Below are 22,083 nucleotides of genomic sequence, written 5' to 3'. Positions count from 1 at the left end.
AGGCACAGGCGTCAATTGCCCTGTGGCCACAGTGCCAACCCAGCCCAGCTGCCAGACGCCTCAGTGTAGCCCTGGCACATGGAGAACACTTCTTGCTCATGTGTGGGGCTTCCTAATTCTTGGCCATCCTCTCACCTTCCTTGAAGGTGCTCATCCAGAATGTGCCATGCTGTATATTGGCTTCCATCAGGACAGGTTAGAATGTGCTTTGTGGCTGCTGCTTTTGGGTGCTGTGAAGGGGCCCCCAGTGGGTGCCTGGCTGTTCCTGGAAAGCAGTCAGCTCCCCTGTTCCAGGAATCAGATATCTGAGCAATGGCAAATGCCAGATCTCTAATTATTTCTGTATCAACCCCTGGATTTATAGCCAATGCTTTACCTGTGTGCTGTTGGTCACTGGTGGCTTTTGTTCACCAAATAACATCCTGCCCATATGTGTTGACACAGGATAAAGCTGGGCTTATTGACATAGGATAAAGTCACAAAGCGAACCTGCTCAAGTTTTAGAACCAACGTTGCAGTACTATTGCAGCACTACCATCAGACTTGGCCCACGGTTTTTAGCAATCCTTGCAGCCGTGTCTGTCCTTCGGGATTTAGGGATATGCTTTGCTGTCTAAATGAGCACATGTATTTTCTGTCTGATAGTGGAAACTAGCTAGGACACAGAGTTCTGCCAAATTTGATCTTATATTTTTTTATATGTCTACAGCAAGATCTGATAGTTTTAAAAGGCTTTCATGTGACTTTTGCTGGAATGGTTTTCTTCAGTCACTTCTGTCTACGCTCTCTTCTGAGTCCAACTATGATGAGGAGGCCACATAGCTGATTTAAGTACTTCAAGCTAGCGGAATTAGACCATACTGATTAAGGGCATGTGCAGCAAGCACAGCGCTTGAAAGCCAACCAGCTGTTACCTCCTGAGAAATGTTCTTATGAGGGTCTTGGAATTCTGATCAATCCCAGGTTTTCACTATCATGATTGTTTAAATATTGAGCTCTGCCTTATTGCTATCTTTCAGCTAAGGGTATCATCTGTCTTTTTCGAGGAATTCTGCAAGGGGAGAAATGAAATTGAGGGGAGCCAGGGGATGCTTGGTGTATCACCAAAGCAAGAGTGGTCCCATATTTCCCCAGTTCCTCAGCTGATAGATTTGCTTTACTGGGGTTTCTTTTTCTGGAGTCATCTCCTGCAGGGATTAGTTTGGATCTGAATTTATGCAAATAGGGGAAGTGTCTTGCATTGTCCAGAGTCATAGTCATGGACTGAAAATGCTGGTTTTGCTCATTGCTTAGAACTGAGCTTAAATGTGACTTTCCTGGGCTTTGTGCATTTAAAAAAAAAAAAAAAAAAAAAAAAAAAAAAAAAAAAAGTTACTTTTGCATTAACATCACATCTAAACCCCAAATTTCCCTGTTTGTTTTTAAGATAAGGGGGAAAAGTTAGGAACAGGACATATACTAGCCACACTCATTACTTGTAGATGAGCAGCTTCAGCCAGGAAGTAAAAGTTGTGTGTGTGATGAGGTAGGATGGGATGAGGCATCACTCATGTCCTTTGTGGTGCCTCATTGGCGATATTGATGAGGAGTCATAATGGAGTGCACAAATCCAAGCCTTTGCATGGTTCTGGACACACTTTTGAGCATGGTGGGGGCTGGACTGGTTTTGGGAGGTTAAGGCTGCTGTAGGAAATGCTTTTCAATCGTGGCTTATACGGGATATACCAATGTTCTGTGAAGAGCTGGTTTGTCCAGGTTTACAGATAAAACACACCATTTGCTTGTGGCAAAAAAAAATGCACAAAGGAGGTTGACAAAAGCTTTATTATTTTTTTTTTCCTGTGTGGTTCCTATACCTGTCAAGAGGATTTTACGAGATGGAGAGTGAGGTAGGTACATGGTTTCCTGCACCGTGCCTGAAAGGAGATGGATTTGTTAAGATTATTTTGACAGTGCATTTGTTGCTGTAAGGGAACATTTAGGAAATCCTGTTTGGTGTGTTTGAGTGAGGCAATCAATCCCTGATGCTCTTCCTCGTGGCAAACTGCAAGTAACCCTGCCTGGGAGCAGAGCACGCATTGCCCCATTCATAACAAAGGTGTCGAAACCCTCCGGTGGATCTGCTGAGTCAGCAGCGGGGCTGCTTCACACACACCGTGCCCGGAATTGCGGCAGCGCTCCCCTCACCTCCCGGTGGGCAGGGAAAGGGCACAGGAGCGGCAGAGCTGCCAACCAACAATGTCCGTGTAAGGAGCAGGATTCCCATTTATCTTCAGGGTAACCTGAGCTTTGCTGCTCTGCCCTTGCTGCTGGTTCCGTGGCAGCGTTCCCTTTGCTGTGCCATTAGCTAATTGTCCCTCAGACTGCCTGTTAACGAGGTAATTTGCCGCATCTGCTTCCACTTTCCATGTCATAGACAGTCGCCGGCTTTGCAAAATGTTTTGTGTTTGTCAGGCTGCTCTGCCTGCCTGGAAATGTTTTGCCTGCTCAAATTTTTTCGGCTCGTACCTTAAGGACTTGTTACTAGGTAACAGAGTTCCATTTGCCAATTGCCCACTATTTCCTTCTCACCGTATTACAGGCCTGATTATTAACATTTAGTTCAGAGAAATTGCTGTCATTATGTGAAGTAACTTCCTTTAGAGGTTACTCATTAACCTTAGGTATTTTACTGTGCAATTATAATTGCCAAATGCCATAGGCATGGAAAACCTTTGAACTCCTCAAGGTATTAGTGTATGGGAGAAATTGTATCAGCTGTGATTTTTATTCATTCTCCATCCCCACCCCACCTCCTCAGTTGTTTTTCCTTTTGACTGTATTCTCCTTCCATTCCTGTTGGCATACTGGATAACATGCAGGGCCTGCTTAGCTGCCGGAGAAGGGAATGTTTCCTTCTGGAAGGGAATCAGCCTCTCCTGTTCCCCTTCAGATCTGAGATTAGCCCTAGTCAGCTCAGGGGGCCCATTGTCTGCTTTGCAGTGTGCCACTAGGAACAGAATTTAATCCCTTGCCCTTGCAGGAAAAGTGAAATAATTGGAAAGTTGTGTGGCACGCTCCATGCTGTTAACATGTCGTTTCCCAGCATTTAGGATGGCTCTTCCATGTTTGCTTTAGGGAGATTTTTGATTCTACAGCTCTAGATTGTGTTCAAGGAATGGAAATTTTCAGACAAAATTAATTCACTGCTTTTTTTCTTTTATTTTCTATACAGACACAATCAGCTGCATACTAAGGTGTTCGCTTCAGGGCAACATGTGTTCGCTGGAAAAATCTTACTAAATATATTTGTCTTTCTCCCCTAACCCATTTCTCCTTAGAAGTCCATTGACATTCCTGGTAACTTGATGCCTCTGACAGGATAGAGCAAAGTTGTAGTGTGGACCTGTGTCATCATGTGACTTCAGTGAGGAAATATATATCGTACCCAGGAAATTAGGGAACAAGTGAGATATATACCTAGTGCTTAAACAGAATGAAAAAAAAAGAAAGAAAAATTACCCATTCCAACAGGAATGTTTTTGCATGGAGTCTGACTAAATTTTGATGGTAGGAACCAAAATGTGGTGGACAGGGAACATTAATCTGGTAAATCTTCCAAAATATAACATTAGGAAAAAACAGTACTATAAATTTAAGAATGGGAAAGCTATGGTGGGATTAACCAACGAGTCCTCTTAAGTCTGGTAGCCTGGCAGCAGGGAGAATAAAACATTATCATGACAGAGCGACTTCTATCAAGCACTTGACTTAGTATTGCTCACCCCACTCTGCTCAGTGCATTTGATTTCAGCATTAGCTTTTGGGTTTTCTTGAAGGGGGAAAAGTGAGGAGAACCCCATTAAACCAGTATGTCCTTGTCTGATGCATGCAGTACAATCTCCATGACGAAAGTGCTAAATCAGTACCATGGTATTATTAATAATGAAAAATGTTTAGTAACACAATTTCAGATAGTGCCCTAACCCTGTGGGGTTTTTGGTTTTGGCTTTTTTTTTTTTTTTTTTTTTTGGTAATCTGTTTCTTCTTTCATTCTCTAGAACAATTCTTTATCCTGATTTCAGTGGGTATTCTCATTTGGCCATGTGTCAGCTGTGACTTCTCAACTACTGTGTGTTGCAAAGAGCTAAGCAGTGGAATTTTTGGTGACACCTAATGTTGCTCTCCAGGATAAATTTAGCGATTCGAAAAGTCCAAGCAGTGCAGGAGGTGGGTAACACTTCCAAAGTTCTTTTAGTAAAACTGTGCTTCACGAAATTCCTGTCTGCTCCTTCTACTTTACCTGCTCACCTGCAGCACCAGGTCTGATTCATGGATGCATCATTCAGCACTGTAGGAATAGCTCAGTGTTCAGCTTTTGCTTTCTGTTTATTGTCAATAAATCCACATCATTTAGCACAGACCACTAGTATGGTTTAAAACCAAGCACACCTCAAACTGGCATGAACTACTTGGAGTCCTTCTGCAGAAAACAGCATGAAATACAATTTGCTGGTGTGTAATGTGAAAATTACTGGCAAGACTTTACGCATGAGAAAGCATTTGGAAAAATTAAAAGCCTATTGCTTGTCATAATGGCATTCTGTACAAATACTCTGGATGACAAAGTTACAAAATCATGCTCCACTGAAGCAAGTGGATGCATAAAATTGGGAAAACATGGTTAACACCTGAGACAAGTCATGTTCCTGCCAGCTGTGGCATGTCTCTGCATCATGAACACCAGCAAATGCCTCAACATATTTGTTTATTTATCCTTCTCTCTGTTTATTTATGAAATGCTTAAATGTGTCTGTTCTATGTTGTACAGGCATCACAAAATATTTACCTTGATTTTGATACGTGACATTGTTTATCGGAGCAGGTGTCATGGAATAATAACATTAAGTGTCATAGACGGTGTACCTAATATTTTTTTTCCTACAGAAACACCTATAGTAGTTCAAATGTTACGTTCATTCCATGTATTGACTTTGCAAGTGCAGAAGAAAGATACGTATTTTTAGACCAAAATTAGACTATGTGGTAATACACAGTAAAGTACTTTCTCCCATGGAAGTTGTGGCAAATTTTAAGTTAAACAATGATTATTATGTTTCCATAGAAGAAAATGCAGTGGGATAAATCTCTCTTAGCAACCTTCATTGTAACTCTACTTGGGGGGGGGGGTGGGGTGCAACCAACAATCAAACAAGAAAGTGGCCTGGAGTACAGTATGAACAGAACTGTATGTCCTTAGGACATACAATAACAGGCTGAAGCTGTCATAAACACTCTTTATTTCCCTAAGGTAAGGATATGTGTCTTTGCAAGTCTCATTGGAATGAGGATTTATTATTGATCTGGAATCTCTTAGAAACACCTGTGAGGTTCAGTGTATTATTTTCTTATAAAAATTTGTTTATTTTTGAGAATGAAATGCCTATCAAGCTTATAAAACAGTCAAAATGTTATTGATTTTCTGCCAGGAAGGTTATGTTTAAACTTACCTAGGGAAAAAAAAAAAAAAAAAATCAAGATGCCTGGTAAGGCATTCTGCTTTTTTTTTTTTTTTTAAGTCATTCCTCTTGACTAGTCCTCATGCAGTCAGGCTTAATTTTTTTCATCAGGAAGGGAAAAATGGAACCTGTGCTTGATATTGTATTGGTGACTAGGTAATCTCCAAAAGAAGAACAGGCTTGGTTGGGATTTTTTTTTTTTTTGGATGGGGGGTTTGTTTGTTTTTTCTTCCCAGGAGGGAGAGAATAAGAACAAATTTTAGTCTCTTAAAAACAAAAAGAAAAGGCAAGAAACTGATTAGTCCTTATGATTTCAATAATGTTTGACTTGCTGCATTGTGACAACAGTGTTTGATTTTTCTATTTGCTTTCCTCCTCTTTGAATGCAAGGCTGGGACCTGTTGTTTCTGATTAAATGTGTGCTGAGCCGTGTTAGAAAATTGCACTCCCTGCACCTCCATTCTTCGTGCTCTCTGTTGCCCAATGTGGAAGTTGTGGCTCTATGGGGATTTACTATTTCCTCTTAGGATCACCTGTGCTGTGGCTTAAATAAAAGTTTGTTTCTTCAGCTGTCTGACTTCAGAGTTTATCTGACTCAGGCTGACCCCTCAGTTTTATAATGAGCTAGTTTATTTGCTTGTGCAAATTGGGTTTTCTTAGACAGAAATATAACAGACTGTAAAGAGGCCAATCTTTTGATCATTTCACCTCTGGAAGGGGGAAGGCTACAATGCCTTTCTGCACTCACTGGGCACTCCCTGGGTTGTTAATAACATTAAGTTACTGTTCCTGAATGCTCTGTGGTTGGATTTTTTTTTTTTCCAAACCATATTATAAAAGTCTGGTGTGCAGAAAAATGTTGTTTCTTCTGTCTATGCTAGGAATATTGATAGGGTTTAGAATCTAATTACTTCTCTATTTGCAGGAAATACAGAGCCTTTGCTTAGCAACCAGCCTGCCTGTTTCCAATTCTTTTTTAAGTATATCTTTGTGCTGCACCTATAGCCATGCACACAGGGAGGCATGAGACATAATGCTGGAAGAAAAGGAGGCGTGAACACTTAGTGAAAATGGTGCCAGTTTTTCCTCGATGGGCCTTGAGCCTCCAATGCAGCCCAACAAAGCTGAGAGTGATGCGTCAAAATATCTTTTAATAAACAACGTAGGCAGTAGGAAATAATACTGGTCAGGGCTTGTTTTTCTGGCTCAGGGCCTCATTCCAACCTGTTGCAACCAGCTATTGAACGTCTATGGGGACACCCCCACACAGGAGGCCCCATGGAGGAAAGGAACTTTTACATTTCTGTTTGACTGGGATCCTTGCCAGTGGCTAAGTTCAAAGTGCAGTTTCCAGTAATTTGCTGTTACTACTCCACGTATGTGATAGGCCAGGACAGAAGCATGCAACCCGAAGTAATATTTCCTGATTTCTGACATTTCTCAAGACATGAATGAAGGTTGCTGAGGCACTAAAACTCAGAAGGGTTTTCCTGACTCTAACACCTTAGATGCTTTCCTTTTCTCCTCTTGTGCAGCCCTGTTCCCTCCCCCCATCTCCTCCCTTTGCTCACATACCCTGCTGTTGTCAGTTCCGTATTTGGATGACATTCATATTGATTGTTTCCCTATGCAAACACTGTGTGGCTGGTCTGATGCAACCAGAAGAATCCTGTTGATTTACTGAGTGTGAGGGTTATTTAGATTGATATCCTTCTGGAGTAGTGATAACGCTTTCATCTCACCTCAGAATTATGGTTACCTTTCCATTTTGGGGGAAAGCATGGAAATTAATTTCCTTTGCCCTGTTAACTGTGGTAAGAGGGAGGTAAGCACAGGAGAAGCTAGTGGAATAATTACTCTTCTCTCCAGCATATGCAGTTGTAGGCCATGTGTATGCCATTGTGGTTATGGAAGAAGCATCCTCTGTAATTAAGATTATATAAGCATTCCCATTGTAATCCTTTGTTTTCAGCTCTCAAAACTTGCCTCTTTTGGGCTGATGTTTTTCTGGCTTGTTCTTTGTCATGTCACAACTTAATTATTTATTTTCCAAGCAAAGATGCAAATTTTGGAGAGAGCTGAGGAAACTGACTTTTCTTGCCCATTTGAAAACAGCTTTTGACTTTTTTGAAAATTAGATCCAGAGTCCAAATGAGCTTTAGGTTGAAAGGATGACTGTTGATGCTATTTTAATTACTGAACAATCCACATTTGTGCAATAGGTAATGCAGATGAGCTGTGTAAGGGCTGGGAGGACAGGCTTCAATGCTTAAAATCCTAATTCTCTTTTTCTTTTACAGCTTAAGTGTGCAGACTTCCTGAGTCTGCAAGGGTGTGAGGGTCCTAGTACAGCTACCCACAGAAGCAGAGTGGTAGGAAATTTAAAGGTGCAGAGTTCAGTTCTATCTGCCCCCCTGCAGCAAAGTCAGTGCTCACAGGAACAAAAGCTGGGTGTTGAAATTCTGTGTGCTGGCTTTGCACTGAAGCTTCACTTTTCAGCTGAAACTGTCATCTCAGTTCTGTTTTAAAAACCAAATAAAATTCCTTTGACTAGTACATAGCTTGAGTTTTCAAATAAATAAGCAAGCAAATACCTTTTCTTCCAGGGAGCACTGACAGGTGTTCACACAATCCAAGCACTCATGAGGTTTTAATCATTAAACTAAACAGTTCCTTGAAAGCAGTGGAATTTGGAGCTAATTCTGATCTTTATACTTGTGCTGATCACATCCACTCCAGTGTGTCCGTGCAGTGACATCCATGGGCCTGCCTAAGCAGCAAGTAGAAGGAAATAGTGAGCACATACTTTTGAGCTGAAGGTTTCAAGCACTGTAATTGGAACTGCATTATTCATTATTAATGCCTTTTTTCCCAATGTTTAGTCCAAAATCCTCTGGGGAGGCATGGGAGAAAGCACGGAGTAGCAAATAATCAATCACAAGATGCTCTGTGATGGGAGCTGATTTGCCCACGAGCGCCGTGCATCGCTGGTACCAGGGCGTGTGTCGTGGCCAGCCGGGTGCTCAGCCCACTTCCATAACCAGCTGCAAGGCCCTGGCCTCCCTCTCTGTGGATTTTTAGCCAGAAAGATGTGGAAGGGAGAATGCTGCAACCTGGTCCATGTGTTGGGGGTTTTGTTTTATTAATTATTTTTGTATTAATTTTGTACAAGAATAACTCACTGACGCATGGCTGCATAAGTTTGTTAAGCCCACAGTCTCCTGTGGGTGACAAAGCCTCTGGCTGTGTTACAAGCGCTCTGAACTAATGAAAGAATGTTGGGTTGCATCATGAGACCAAACAGCAGGTAAACAAAGGGAGCATGCTGTGTTCAAATGAAATAACTCCTCGTAAACCTGGAGGATTGCAGTGAACTTTGTTGCTTAGTGGTTTCTTGGCCAGGAGAAGCACAGAGATGTTACAGTGAATAACTGTAAAGGGTTACTACCCTGAAACTGCAGTCTAACTCTGTTGAGGAAGATGCAGGGCTCACTACATCCCACAGGAAGTTTTCTATGTAGTCCCTTGTGTCTTCACTGTTGATATGTGAAACCAGAATAATATTCCAGAGGCTGTGTTTGGTTTCCATAATATTTGCTTGAATGTGAATTGTACCGAGGGAGTTGGGTTTTGAGATCATCTGTGCAAAATAAGAAGTCGTGAAGGAAGGAATGTGTCCTGTTGTTCACTGTAACAATAAACATGGAAAATGATTCAGTGATCTGTGAAGCTCAGTGAAATTTATGGGAACACAGCAGCTGTCACACTAGATTAGATCAAAGATTACTGTGAGCAAGTATCCTGCCTCCAGCAGAGGCTGGTGAGAGTGGGATGGGGAAAGAGCCTCAGAAAATAGATATATATTTGGAATTATCTTTCCCTGCTCTATCTTTTCAGCTTCTAAGAGTTATGTAGCAGCTTCTGAGACTGACATGTGCTTGGTGGCTTCTCCTGGATGTGTTCATTGTTCATTCCTCTGATCTCCATTTGAACCTGTGTGCTGCTTTGCCTCGACCAGCCCCTGTGGGCACTGAGTTCCACACTGTAATTGTTTTATGAAAAACCATTTCCTTTTGTTTCTAAATTGCTGCCAGTTTAAAACAGGCTTCCCAACTTCCTTTATTACATCCAGTAAATAATTCCCTTTTTTACCACATCATTCCATTTCACTATTTTTCAGATGTTGACTCTGTCCCCTCTTAGCCAGCTGGCATGTTCTAATTTATTTAGTTTCTTCTTGTCTGGAATTTGTCTTTTACTTGTTACTTTTCACGGTGCCTTTTCCCCTAATCTTCCTGGTTCTTCTGGGTGCTGTGAGATGGTGTGGAGGTGAATGCAGCACTGTAATCAAAGGGCCCTAATGAGTAACCTCATGAGGGTGCTTGGATGAGCAAAATGCCTGTGGACTTGAGCCAAAGGTTGCACTGATTAGCCTGGGAAGACCGGTGCTGTCAGGCTTTGTCTGTGTGGTGTCAGAACAAGATAAAGGTGTACAAGTGCTCCTTGTTACCTGCCTTAAGCTCATCATCTCCCTTCTGAAGTTACAGCTGTGATGCCAAGGCCTTGGGTGAGCCACACTTCAGGCTCCAGGACCTGAAACAGCGGGTGCCAAAAGAAGATTATACCGGCTGTGGTGGGGTGATGAAGGTTTGTGTCATGCTGGGGAATGAGAGGAGAAGTTCCTAATGTGTTCAACAAAAAATTATTGCACCCTCCCCAGACCCTGCAATCCATAAGTGGGTAGTTTTTTGGGGTTTTTAATGCCTTTGGATATTTGCATACATGGATATTTGCCCTTTAAAAGTGATTTTGTAGTGGAAAGTGGGGATGTGTTTGAGACTCCTCTCAGATCTTGGCCTCATGGGGCACTGCAAGCCCTGACAATTCAGTAACAGCCCTTTGCACAAGCCTTGCAGCGCAGCAAAAATTCAAATGGCTCCTTTTGTGGTGAGGTTACAAGTCAATAACTTGAGCTCGGATTGTGTCCATATCCGGTGAGGAGTGAGGATTACATCCCTCCCCTCCTTCTCCTCGCAGTCCTGCCTAACAAATCCAGACCCATTCTCCGCAGGGAGCCCAGGCGAAAGGAAGGGAGTGTCGTCCCCTTGGGAGCTGTTGCTGCATCCGCTCCCCCCGGAAAGAGGAGGGAGGAATTCCGACAATTCCTTGCCAAGCTGTTTCAAGGGTAGAGCACTTACACCCCACCAGCTAATCAGGGCTGTTCCTTAAGGCTTTATTTTAGCATCTGGACTTGAATAACTTTTTTTAAGCCTAGTTTTGTACTGAGGATTACTGTGAATTTAGATCTAAACCATTGCTTGAGTTGCACATCCAAAATAAGCATTGTTAACAAAAGCCAAGTGCCTTATGCATTTTATTCAATGCTGAGAGCAGCTTGACTGCTAATATTTCATGTGCTGGAAGAAAGGGAGCTGTAGTGTTTTGAGCTAATTCTGAGATTTTGGAGCACATCCTGCATGGCAAACTGTAATGCCCATGGTTGTGCCAGTGGTGATCAGTTTGAGGCCAGTGAAATGCGGGTGCAGAGAGATACAGGATGGAATCCTTATAAGAAGGCAAACGTGCCCTTTGCCATGTTTGTTTACTATTGCACTATTAGTTTTTTGAAGTGCCTTTATGTATAATGTCTGCCCATGTTACCTTTTAAAAAATTTTCCAGGTCTGCTACCGTTCAAATAAATCATATATCTGAGTAAGAATTTGTCCTGCCTCCTCCTAAGGCATGTAGGCTTAATCCTTTTGCTGCCTAAATCACAGTCATGGTGTTAGGAAGGTTTAAACAAAACTCTGCTGTATTATATCCCAGCAGTTACTTGGGAGAAATATGTGGAGAAGTGGGGAGAAAGGTGAGAAAGGGAAAGAGATCACTTACCTCTCTTCTCTTGCTGTGCCTGAATGTCTGCACAGAGGAGCATTGAGTTTTTCCCTTTGCAGGAATCCATGAGCACAACTGGGTAGATGCAAGCAGGACTGAACTAGCCCAGAAGGGGATTGCTTTGTGTGACACAGTCGTGTGTCTCTCCAGCTCCGGCCGGGTGTTCTGGCTTTGCACAGCAGATAGCTACATAAACAGATGGAAAGCTCAGTTTTCCTTGCATTGCTTTTGCCCTTTATGCTCTAGATTTCACAAGGAATGTCATTTTTTTGTGTGTTGAACCAAAGGATTCCTAAGTGAAGGAGCAGATTATTTGTTCTGCAGAATGCATGTGGGTGAAAAATGCAGAGCGCTTGGTATAGCCCGATTCAGAGCTGTGCAGTTCATGGGTGTAGCGACAGCTTCCACTTGCATGGGTGCATGTATTTTGGCAAATACAGGGCTACAGAAAGAAATGGAGCAACTCTTCCAGTGTGCTGGAAGACAAGGTCCAGATAAGTACTGTTAGTAGCCAGCTGGGAGGGCAATTTGTGACCGGGGGAGAGTATCTGTTCCAGGTGCCGGATCTGAGTACTGGGACAGCACTGACCTTGGGCATGCTGACTTTTACAGTAGAGTAATTAACAGAATGGGATATGCAGATAAATGGAAGCTAACTTAGTGATATCTGGCTGTAATCCTTTTGTCACAACCCCCTTTATTGTCTAACACACAAAGGTGTGGACATCAAAGTATAGGTGCAAAAGGATTCTGAATTGCCTTTCTCATTTGTTTACCCTTCTAGGGAGAAAATGGTGCTGATGAATGTAGAGATCTCTAGAGCAGTAAGATCATAATTTGATTATGTGTATAATGTGATGCATTGTTGTTTCTTGAAAGGTAGAAAAATGGCTGTCAGGAATCAAAGCTTTTGATTGTAAATTACTATTCTCAAAGCTTTTAATTGTAGATTAGGATTCTAGGTGTAAATTCTGCTAGGTCTTGATTAGATTTGCTGTCTCCCCCCCCTCAGCACCCTGGGATATTGATTAGTTCACAATTCCAAGCTGTTGCTAATAATGGAATGAATCTATTAGCTATATGGTTCTGCTAAAATTATTTGCAATAAAAGGATTGTTTAGAATTGTATTTGCATGGTAATAGACAGGCCTTGGCTGTTAAGGGGAGATGAACAGATCAGATTGAAGGGTTGCTTACAGAGTCAGAAGCATGGGGTGGTGAGGGCTTATAGCTTGTTCTTTTGGAGATTGTTGTACTGTTCATAGTGAAGCATTAGGGAAGCTACAGAGATAATACAGTGATCTGGTGTCTAGGACACTGACTGTCTGGAGGGGCACACCAGCTCCTTGCTTCAGTGAACATTTGGAATATTAATTTCTCACCTCATCTTTCTGCTCTTGTCCTGCTGTATGCACTTTTCTTCCACTATCACCAGTCTTTGGGGATATGGAAACTGTAGGAAAACAGCTGTTGGCTATGCTGGGGATGCCTGCTTTTTCTACCTGCTGCCAATAAGTCTTTTTGAAAGATTTCTTGGGCTAGATCTTATCCTGTGATCACAGCCAGTGTGTTTTCTTGGAGCAAGGCTTGCAAGTGTAGTAGGCAGAAGAAAAGTTAGCCTGAAAATCCCATCAGAAAAAAAAAAAAAAAGAAAAAAAAAAAAGAAGCTGAGAAAAGCAGTGTTCTAGGAATCAAATTCTGAATTTCTCTGCTGATGTAAATCTAAGAGCCTTGCAGGATTAGGATTAGCTAGGTCAGGGTGTGAAAGCAGATGGTGCTACCAGAGGAAGATGCCCAAATCCATCGTTTGGATTTAACTTTGTAGGTTAACTCCTAGAAAGATGTAATGTGCTAACCACACAGCTAAGCTCAGAGCATCCCTTTCCTATTTCCCTTGGCAGCCAGTTTGTTTTATTGTACGTCATGCCAGCAATGAAAAAACTGAAACAAATCAAAGCTGACTCTCTCACCTGCTGCATTGTGGAGCATCACCGTGGGAAGCTCACACTCTGCCACATGCTGTGGGATGTGATACAGCACAGCATGACCTACCCAGGCTGTGTCAGCCACAGGAAGTCTGAAAATATGATTTCCTGAAAAACAAGTGAAAGGAGGGGAAGTGCGCAGTTTATGTTTTGAGGATGGCATTATTGGAAACTCCATGAGCTCTTCTGTCAAAATACCTACGAAGTAACTATTTAGTCATAGGAATAGTTGCCATTTATTTACAAGGCATCTGTGTGTGAACTAGGAAAAATCCTTTAACATCTATCAGACCTCACAGAGATGAGTAATTCTGTGGAAACAGTGTGCGTGTCAGACGTGACTGATCGCTTGTTACCCTGTATTCTGTCCTTTGTTTTTGAGTAAGACTCCAGTGTGTGTGCTAACAGTGATTCAGTATAAACCAGGGGGTGTCTGGTAGAATCTGCTTGTTTCTTTCGTTTCAACAGAAGATGCAAGATTGTCTTACAGAGAATTTTCTTGACAGAATCAAATTGTGAGGCAGTTTCTCAGTTGGGGTCACTGGTAAGCATTGGTTTGCATCAGGCTAGGACCTGATCTCTCTACTTATAGGACTGTCCTAAAAGTGTGTTTCCCAAAATGCAAAAGCAGTTATTGGTGAAACCACACTGTGCCATTGCAGGGGTGGTTATGATTGTTATGTTTCCTGGATCTCATAACTCTGTGTGTAAACAGAAAGCTCCTGGTTTCAGCACCTGTGGTCTAAGGTAGGAGTGGGATCTAGGAACTGGAGTCAAACTTGGGGCCTCTCTCTTTAAGCTCCATATGTTAACTTTAATTACTTTTCTATGTGATTTCCTTGAAATGTTTCATGGTTTTCCCAGTGCTTTAATACTGAATCTCTTATTTCCTGGACAAGTCCCTGAGCAACTTGATCTAACTGGACCTGCTCAGAGCTGGGAGTTGGATTAGATGATCTCCCAGGAGTCCTTTCCAATGTAAACTATACTGTGAAAAGTAAAAGATGCTTTTGGGACTGATAGATGAGGTATAACAGAGCAAGCTGTGGAGCTGGGGAAGCCACAAGCACTCAATTTTACCCAAAGATATGAAGCTCTGTTATTTTCCTGTATTTGTTGTTTCCATCTTCTTACAGTAAATTCAATTACCATCGAGCAGGACTTTTTCACAAGGGGCTGGCTAGGAGATTATCTGCAGAGGGCTGGAGATAGAATTTCTAGCTGGCAAATTGTGTTAAGTTGGCCTTTCCTAACACCAGTTCCAATTAAATGGATGTAACTTCTGTAGCTGAGTGCATTTAGTTTAAGTACAGGCAGAAAGCAAATCTTTGGCATGCAAAATGACACACATCTGCAGAGAGCTTTAGCATGAACTGATGCAACTTTTCTGAGCAAAGAAACATCTGGAGATGCCAGCAATAAGAAATCAGAGTAGAGATTTATTTTTTAAGCAGACAGAAGGGACAGGGAAGATTAAATACATCAGATACCTTGTTCCCATGGAAGAGAGTGGGAGAGCAAGGAACCACAGCAGACCTCACCTGCCTGATGGGTTTCTGCAGGGATTTCAATCCTGCCAGACCCTCAATACTCCTGCATGACTGGAGGGAAAGAAGGCAGAGAGTGCAGTCCTGTCTGCAGTGAGAGAATTTAATTTGTTCCTCCTCTGGCCAAGTAGCTGCAGCCTACAAAGCAGTTGTGGGGCAGCCTTGTGCCCAGTTCTTCCCTGGATTTACGCGGTTGGGAATTGGTCAGCCAATTGTAGAATTGTGGTTTTTTCTGTGTCTCTATTAAATCTCTTTGCTTGGAGCTCCCTACTAACACAAGTGGCTTATGTTGGGCATGTAATTTTGGTCCTTCAGTGTTGTGCATGGTTTATGCACAGGGATGATTTCAGTGCTTTGTGAAATCAGTGTTGCAGACACCTGAAATGGTGCATTTTTATAAAAATGGGTGCAGGTTAAATTTATTAATTCAGCAAGCAAGGATTGCTGACATAATATAAGCACTCATGTGTGCTCATGAGTTATTCTGCATAATTGTGCTAGAAGTGTGTCTGTGCCTAAAGGAATACAGATGATAACAGAAGGATAGATGTGCAAGGAGAATTGTTTAATTCCTGAACTACCAAGCTTCTGAAGTAAATGTGTGGCATTTCTTTGTTTCACCGTTCACTTGTGGCATAAATATCATGACTGCTACTTTGCTGTTCACCAAAATGTCCAAATCCTACTTTATGCTTTGGACAAAGGCCTTGTGGAAGCACAGCATTTAAACTTTATACCTGCAGAAAAGCTTCCTGTTCAGGCTTTGTCAACAGATGCATGAAGCGCAAGAATTACTGTTGACAGTGAACACTTTATTATGGAGCAAAAGATCCTCTTAAGAATGTAAGGTCATCAGTCTGTGAGGGAAGAATTTCTTATGCACATCAACACACAAATGCTTGATGCCTAATCCTTTAATATGATTTTTATGGATTGATTTCAACAGGAATGCAAGGACAAATCTTCAGTAGCTGAATAACCTTCTAGCAACTAGCTGGCTTTGTTGGAATCCATGCTCAAACATTATCCCATTCTAGTTGCTTTTTAATATTGTGATTGCCAGGGCCCAGTCCTTTAGCTTGTCTTCCAGTTTTGAGAGGCTCCTTACTGAAGCAAACTCCTATTGACCTTTTTTGAGTATTTTGCTAAACCAAGTATTCCTGTTTGTAGGGGGCTGTCTTAGGCCAGGCTATAAGAAGATGTGGATGACTGTCACATGGGTTAGTCTGAACTGACAATGGGTTTGTCAGTCATGGAAAGCTATTCCTGATTCAGAAGATAATTTCCATTTAATGTGTGCTTTCAGCCTGACTAGGTGACTTCTCTTGCATGGCAAATATCAATTGGCTTGAGAGTAAACTCTTGGCCCTTCAGTAATTTCTCTGTGAGACTCTGTCCTCAATGTCTCTGGAGCTCTGGCTTGTTATCCTGAGACTTGCTTAGCCCTTTCCTTCCAAAAAGTAGCTGTAAGTCTGTTCTCTAAGCTGTCACTACTTTTCTGTTCTGTTTTAAAATATCTTTCTGCTGTATCTCATTTTTATGTGGAACAGAGCCCTTCTCTAAACTGTCCTGTAGTTTGTAGTGAGCTCAGGAAGAAGAGGCATCTGAAAGCTACTAAAAACATCATGTTTCAAACCCAGCAGTTGTCAGAAATAAAGATACATTTTGGTTTAAGTGATGGCTAAACTTTTTCCAGCTGCTGCTCTTGTTAAAGAATTTAAATCTGGGAGGAAGTGAAGGCTTTTTGCTGTACTACTCCTCCACCTGAGGTACTGCTTTAGTTCACTGCACTCGAGATATTCACTAATCTTTCTGAGCAGAGGAGCTGGACATAGGTTTGTTTAGTTTAGTGTGCAGGTTGTGCCTGATCCACCCTGTTTCCTGTGATCTGTGTATTCAAGGACAGTGAACCCCTTAGACTGTGCCTGATTACTTGACCCAGGAGGTCTTCCCAGTTCCTGGACTAGGTGTGTGTGCCAGACATACCCTGAATCTGTATCAGGGTGAGATTGTGGGCTCAAATTGGCTTCCACTTTACCCTTGTTTCTCCTTAGAGGCAATCCAGGTGAATAGACTGGATGTGAGCTTTAATACACTCTGACAGGTCCCAGATCTGGGTGGTTTGAGGCAAAGAGGGAATGTCAAGACTGGAAAGCACGCCAGGCTATCTCCAGTAGGGATCTGGGCAAGACCTTGGAAGACCTGTTGCCTACAAAGTATCTGGAGAGATTTCATCTGCTTAATTTCTCATGTTTCTTGAATTTGTTTAATTACAAACCTTCTGGTCATTCAACATAATGTTGCAAAGACTGTGACCTGGATTCTTCGTGGTATCCATGGAAGATGTGGGCAATTCCTAGGAGAGGAGAGATTCTTAAATCTATTTCAGTAGCTCAAAATCAGGCAGCTTTCTTTACAGGGGCACGTTTACTACTGTAAATCCTGAACATTACCTACCTTCTTCTAGTGCCTGGGGCTTTGCTGTCATTGCTGATACTGCATTTCTGGCACTGAAGACCTGCGCCCAAAATTAAGATAAGTGTATTCAGTTTGCTTATTGTTTCTCCAGAAAATGCTTATGTTGTCTGTTTGAAAATCTGAATTTTATATAAAAATTACTCCAGGTTTCTTATTTCCTTCTGTTGGTGACAGTATTTAATGATATGGGGGAAACATAGAAAATAAGCTTGTTTTTTTTTTTTTAATTTGGATTTTTAAAAAATCTGCAGATAATCAGAAATAAAAGATTAAGACGCACAAGTAAGTATATGCAGTACTATGAATTAATTGGCTTAAAAGGTCCATTTACTGTGGGGGTGGTGAAGCACTGGCACAGGTTTCCCAGAGAAGCTGTGGCTACCCCATCCTTAGCAGTGTCCAAGGCCAGCCTGGATATGGTCTGGAGCAACCTGGGATAGTGAAGGTGCCCCTGTACCTCACAGAGGGGTTGGAACAAAATGATCTTTAAGGTCACTTCCAACCCAAATTGTTCTGTGATTTTATACTCAGCTTCCCTTACACTTATTTGTGACCTAGGCCTGTGCTAGAAGTACATTTATTCCGTAATCTGTGGGCAGAAAATAACACTAGTAAAGCTTTCAGGTCACCTCTTTTTAGTAGCAGCTGCCTCAATCCAAGGCCTTGAGTGCCTTTCCTGCAAGGAAAGGGTTATCTCTCCTCTCAAATGTGAGAGCACACCCTGCTCTAGCCTGCAGGCACACAGATAATAATAACATGGAAGGATGGCAGCCTGTGCTCTGGAACGGTTTATGAGGAGGAAGTCCGCAATTACATATTTCTGGGCAAACATTAACCAAGGCTGAAGCCTAGCTTCGAAGAAAAACAACAGGCTGGAACCTCCAGTAATATAGCTGTTATGTGGACTGGAAAGAGCAGTCATGCATTCATGGAGCATTAGAAGCTAAGTAAGAATAGAATGACAGCAAAGCAAAAGACTTGATAATATTAGCACATCCTGTTGTGTGCCTGCAGAAAGTGTCTCTGCCCCGGCCCAGCCCTCCAGTGATATTGGAAAGACCAAGGAGATATTTTATTTTAAGTACTCTCTAGCTCTCTTAAAACAGACCTAAGCCAAAGTAATGGGACTATTGTTTGCAGTGCTCATGGCCTAATCCATTTATATCGGTGGTTTCAGAGCTTGCCACCACACACTGAAGTTTCCCCTTTAAAAAACAAGTTACTTTGGGCATCTCTCAATCACTGCGGTTACCACGCTAGAAACAATTGCCATTCTGTGCTGTGGTTTTGTAAAGCAGCAGTCTTATTTAGAGCTTTGTGTGCTAAACTCGGGTATGCCCATTCTATTATGGACTCTCTGTACCTAAAAATGGAATTGTTACACTAAAATTAAGGAGACAGCCAAATGATACATACTTCCTCTGCTTTGTTTTTTCTGACAGACCACAATTGCTGCAGAGAAGCTGTCCAGTCATTACTGCAAACTCTGGGGAAAAGGAGTGACAGAATTTAGACCTGTATGGAAGAGGAGCGTTAGTCTAAAGAGACACTTGCTGTGGCAAGCATAATATGTAGATTCCAAAGTTAAGCACTTTGGAAAAAGTCCAAAAGATGAAGATACATACATTACTGCTGCTGGGGGGAAGGAAGGGAATCTTAAATGTCTCCATAGAGAATATTTACTTGGCTTTTCTTCCTTTCCTTTTTTTAAAGGGCAAGGCAGCTGTGGCTGAGAAGACTTACACTTGGAATTAGGCTATTTGGTTCACGTTTAATGGTAAAACTTGGTTTATTCTGTTGTTAGCTCAACTAAAATAAGAAAATAGGTTTTCTGTCCTAACATCCTTCACTGCTAGAGCAGGGGTTTACCTACCCACTTCTGTTAGTGACTTGAAATCACTGACATCCAAAGCCCTTAAGGAAGCTAAAATGCAGTTACTGGTTCAGCTGGCTTCATTGGGGACAGTTGTTCCTGCCCCAGTGCTGTCCTCACAATTAGCAGTGATTAACAGTCCTGCAGCAACCAATACTCCATGAGACTGGAATGGAAAATGCAGCCTTGGGGACTATGTGAGGTCTCTCACAACAACAAATTGTCTTCAAAAAGCAGCTGATCCCACTTTGCCTTGTTCTGATAATGGAAAACTGTGTTATTTGGTTTTGTCTTTTCCCTTCTCTTCTGTGCCTAATACGGCAGGCTTTTTAATGCCAAAGCAGCTTTTAAAGGCACCCCCTCCATCCCCAAGTGTTTTAGCAGGTTAATCTTCTGGAATATTTTAACAAAACACTAACTATGACATTCAGTGACAGAGTGATTTCTGCCATGTTTATGCTTGCTTTTTGAAAACCCAGAGTATTTCTAGATAAGTGCCAGTAGATTATTTCAGGTACACCAGAAGAGATCTGTTTTTGGCATTTTGGAAAGGTCCCAGTTCAGAGGGATAGAAGGAACTGGCCTGCTCTGATGAGTATGGCTGGATTGGATCATAATTAAGGAATAAAGAATTGTGACTCCTAAATTGGTATCCTTCAGAATATTTTAATCTAACCCGAAGAAAACCATGTTTGTGTTTAAATAAGGAAGATTATTAATGGGATAATGGGAGGGAACAGTTTCACTTCTTGTAAAAGGAGCGCAAAATAAACTTGACAAAAAACTGCTTTTTTAGTTTGTTTTTGGGGATGGACAAATCACAGATAGCTTAAAGAGCTGCACGGGTCCTTGGCTTGTCCCTTGATAGTTTACTGCATCTTTCAAACCACAGTTTTGGAGGCTGAACATGGATTTAGGTTAATCTTTCAGTGTGGCATCTATATAAGCTTTTATATGTTGATGGCATTATTTCCTGAATGGTAGTAAACTTGGTTCCTGCTTGTCTTCTAGTGATGTGTCCTTTTTGGGAAACTTAGCACATATCAGTGAACCAGCAAAGGATGAGAAGCTAAGCAGAATATTCAAGTCAGATTTTTTTTTTTTTTTTGCCTGTTTAAGAAGCTACTCATTGCATTGTCATTCATAATCGTCTTCCCGTGTGACAGGATGAGCTCGTCAGATCCCAGGGAGATAAAGCGGAATTTGTCAGCTCCTAGGGGGCCAAAGTAAGCATCCTTCTGACTAACAGTTTTTGAGCACTGTGTCAGGAGTTATGGGAATTTGGAATTACGTGCTGCAGTTGAGTGGCACAGCAAAATATGGTTGTGTAAGTGTGGTTAGTGGTTAATGATTTCTTTTTTTGTCTTTCCTTCTCTGACTTCTGTGCTCCTTGCTCTGTACACAAGAGCAGGAAGGAGGATTTGGATGGAGCAATGCAGCCTCTTCATCTTTTCCTAAGTGAGTCAATATTGTTGCTATTTCTAGAAAGTCATCTTTGGTCTTTCCTAAAGGACCATCAAGAGATGAGAGACAACTTTGACATGGCAGTGTGGAAAGTGGGAGTTCTCCAGCACACCAGGAGCTCTGCCTACTGGCTCTTCTGATTGCAAGCATAGTATATATTACATTCTCCCAGAGTCTCATTTTGCCTCCCTGCTGCACCGCTTCAGAGCATGAGCCTCTGCAGCACTGGATGTGACAGAAAGTCTTGTGTAGGCAGCGCTGTGTTGACAAGTGCCTTGTACCATCTGCTTCCTTCCTCCACAAATCCATCAGCATCCATGCAGCAGCTTGTACTTGCTAAGAGCACTGCAAGGAGATGTGATTTGGATTTAATCATTAGCAAATGTCCCTTGACTGTTTCTCAGCTGCCCCATCTGAGTTTAATTCCAGGAGAAGGAAACTGATGTATTCCTGCTTTCAGGTGTAATTACTTCAAGACAGATTGACCGTTTAAGCACACACGACACTGCTTAGCTTTAATTAGAGTAAATTGGCAGAATTTATATGACCGGTAGTTTTGGGGACCGTCAGATGCACGAAAGTATATTTTGCATATTGCTTCCTGCTGAGGCTGAGCCCAAGGTACTAGCTGAAAGGCTTGTAATTAGGATAAAAACACTTTGTAAATTTAACCCTATCTCCATTAGGAGCAGAGTGGAACTTGCTAGGGAAGGGGGTGGTGCTCCAGGGAGACAAAAACTTTTGAAAGAGAATGAGAAGCAAGAAGTACCTGGAGACTGTGCAATAACACAGACAAGTGTTATTGCCAAACTGGAGTCTTTGTAGACAGGTACAGGTGATTTGTAAGTATGTAAATAAAATTTATAAATCCTAAAGATTTTTTTTTCTGGAAGGCTGTTCTAGTATATTGTATAGCCCCGGTGTTGATATAACTGAAACTGAAAAAGATGTTTGGCTAGATGTTGTGTCACAACAGTTCTTAGTGTACCAATTCAGAGTGCCCTGGAATAATATTAGCCTTTGCTGGTTCCACTGCTGACTTGACCCTCAGCTGCAACAGCACTGCAGGCAATGAGGTTTTAGTACATAAAGAGGTCCCAAATAATTGACTGAGCAGTAGGGGAAGCACTGTTGAGCCCCTTCTGTACTGAGCAACCTGGAGGGAAGGGCCTCTCACTGCTGTGCCTTAGAGCTCCTTCCTGGTTGGAGAAGCTCTTTCCACACCAGGAGCAGGGAGCTGCCTTTTGGCAAGGACCTGTTGATGGATGTTTTCAGTGTAGTTTGGATGCAGTTTACAGTCTATCTCTGCCTGGCAGCTGGGGAATCTCCATTTAAAAAATAA

General features: G+C 42.0%; 1 long non-coding RNA gene across 9 annotated transcripts in view; it reads left to right on the top strand.

The window, feature by feature from the left end:
* The first annotated feature begins 1,387 nt into the window (after window positions 1-1,387).
* Window positions 1,388-22,083, top strand: part of LOC115494806 (uncharacterized) — a 237,415-nt gene continuing 216,719 nt past the window's right edge. For 4 of the 9 annotated variants that reach the window (XR_012055791.1, XR_012055797.1, XR_012055790.1 and 1 more), the window contains exon 1: window positions 17,311-19,181. This is a non-coding gene — a long non-coding RNA (uncharacterized lncRNA). Of the gene's footprint in view, window positions 1,890-4,040; window positions 4,210-17,309; window positions 19,182-19,206; window positions 20,736-22,083 lie in introns of those variants that run through there. The other 5 variants (XR_012055792.1, XR_012055800.1, XR_012055793.1 and 2 more) reach the window with 5 other exon arrangements.

This window comes from Taeniopygia guttata, chromosome 4, assembly GCF_048771995.1.
Source record: "Taeniopygia guttata chromosome 4, bTaeGut7.mat, whole genome shotgun sequence".
Taxonomy (NCBI): domain Eukaryota; kingdom Metazoa; phylum Chordata; class Aves; order Passeriformes; family Estrildidae; genus Taeniopygia; species Taeniopygia guttata.
Note: the sequence above shows the minus strand (reverse complement) of the source record. Positions and strands in the feature narration are given on the sequence as shown.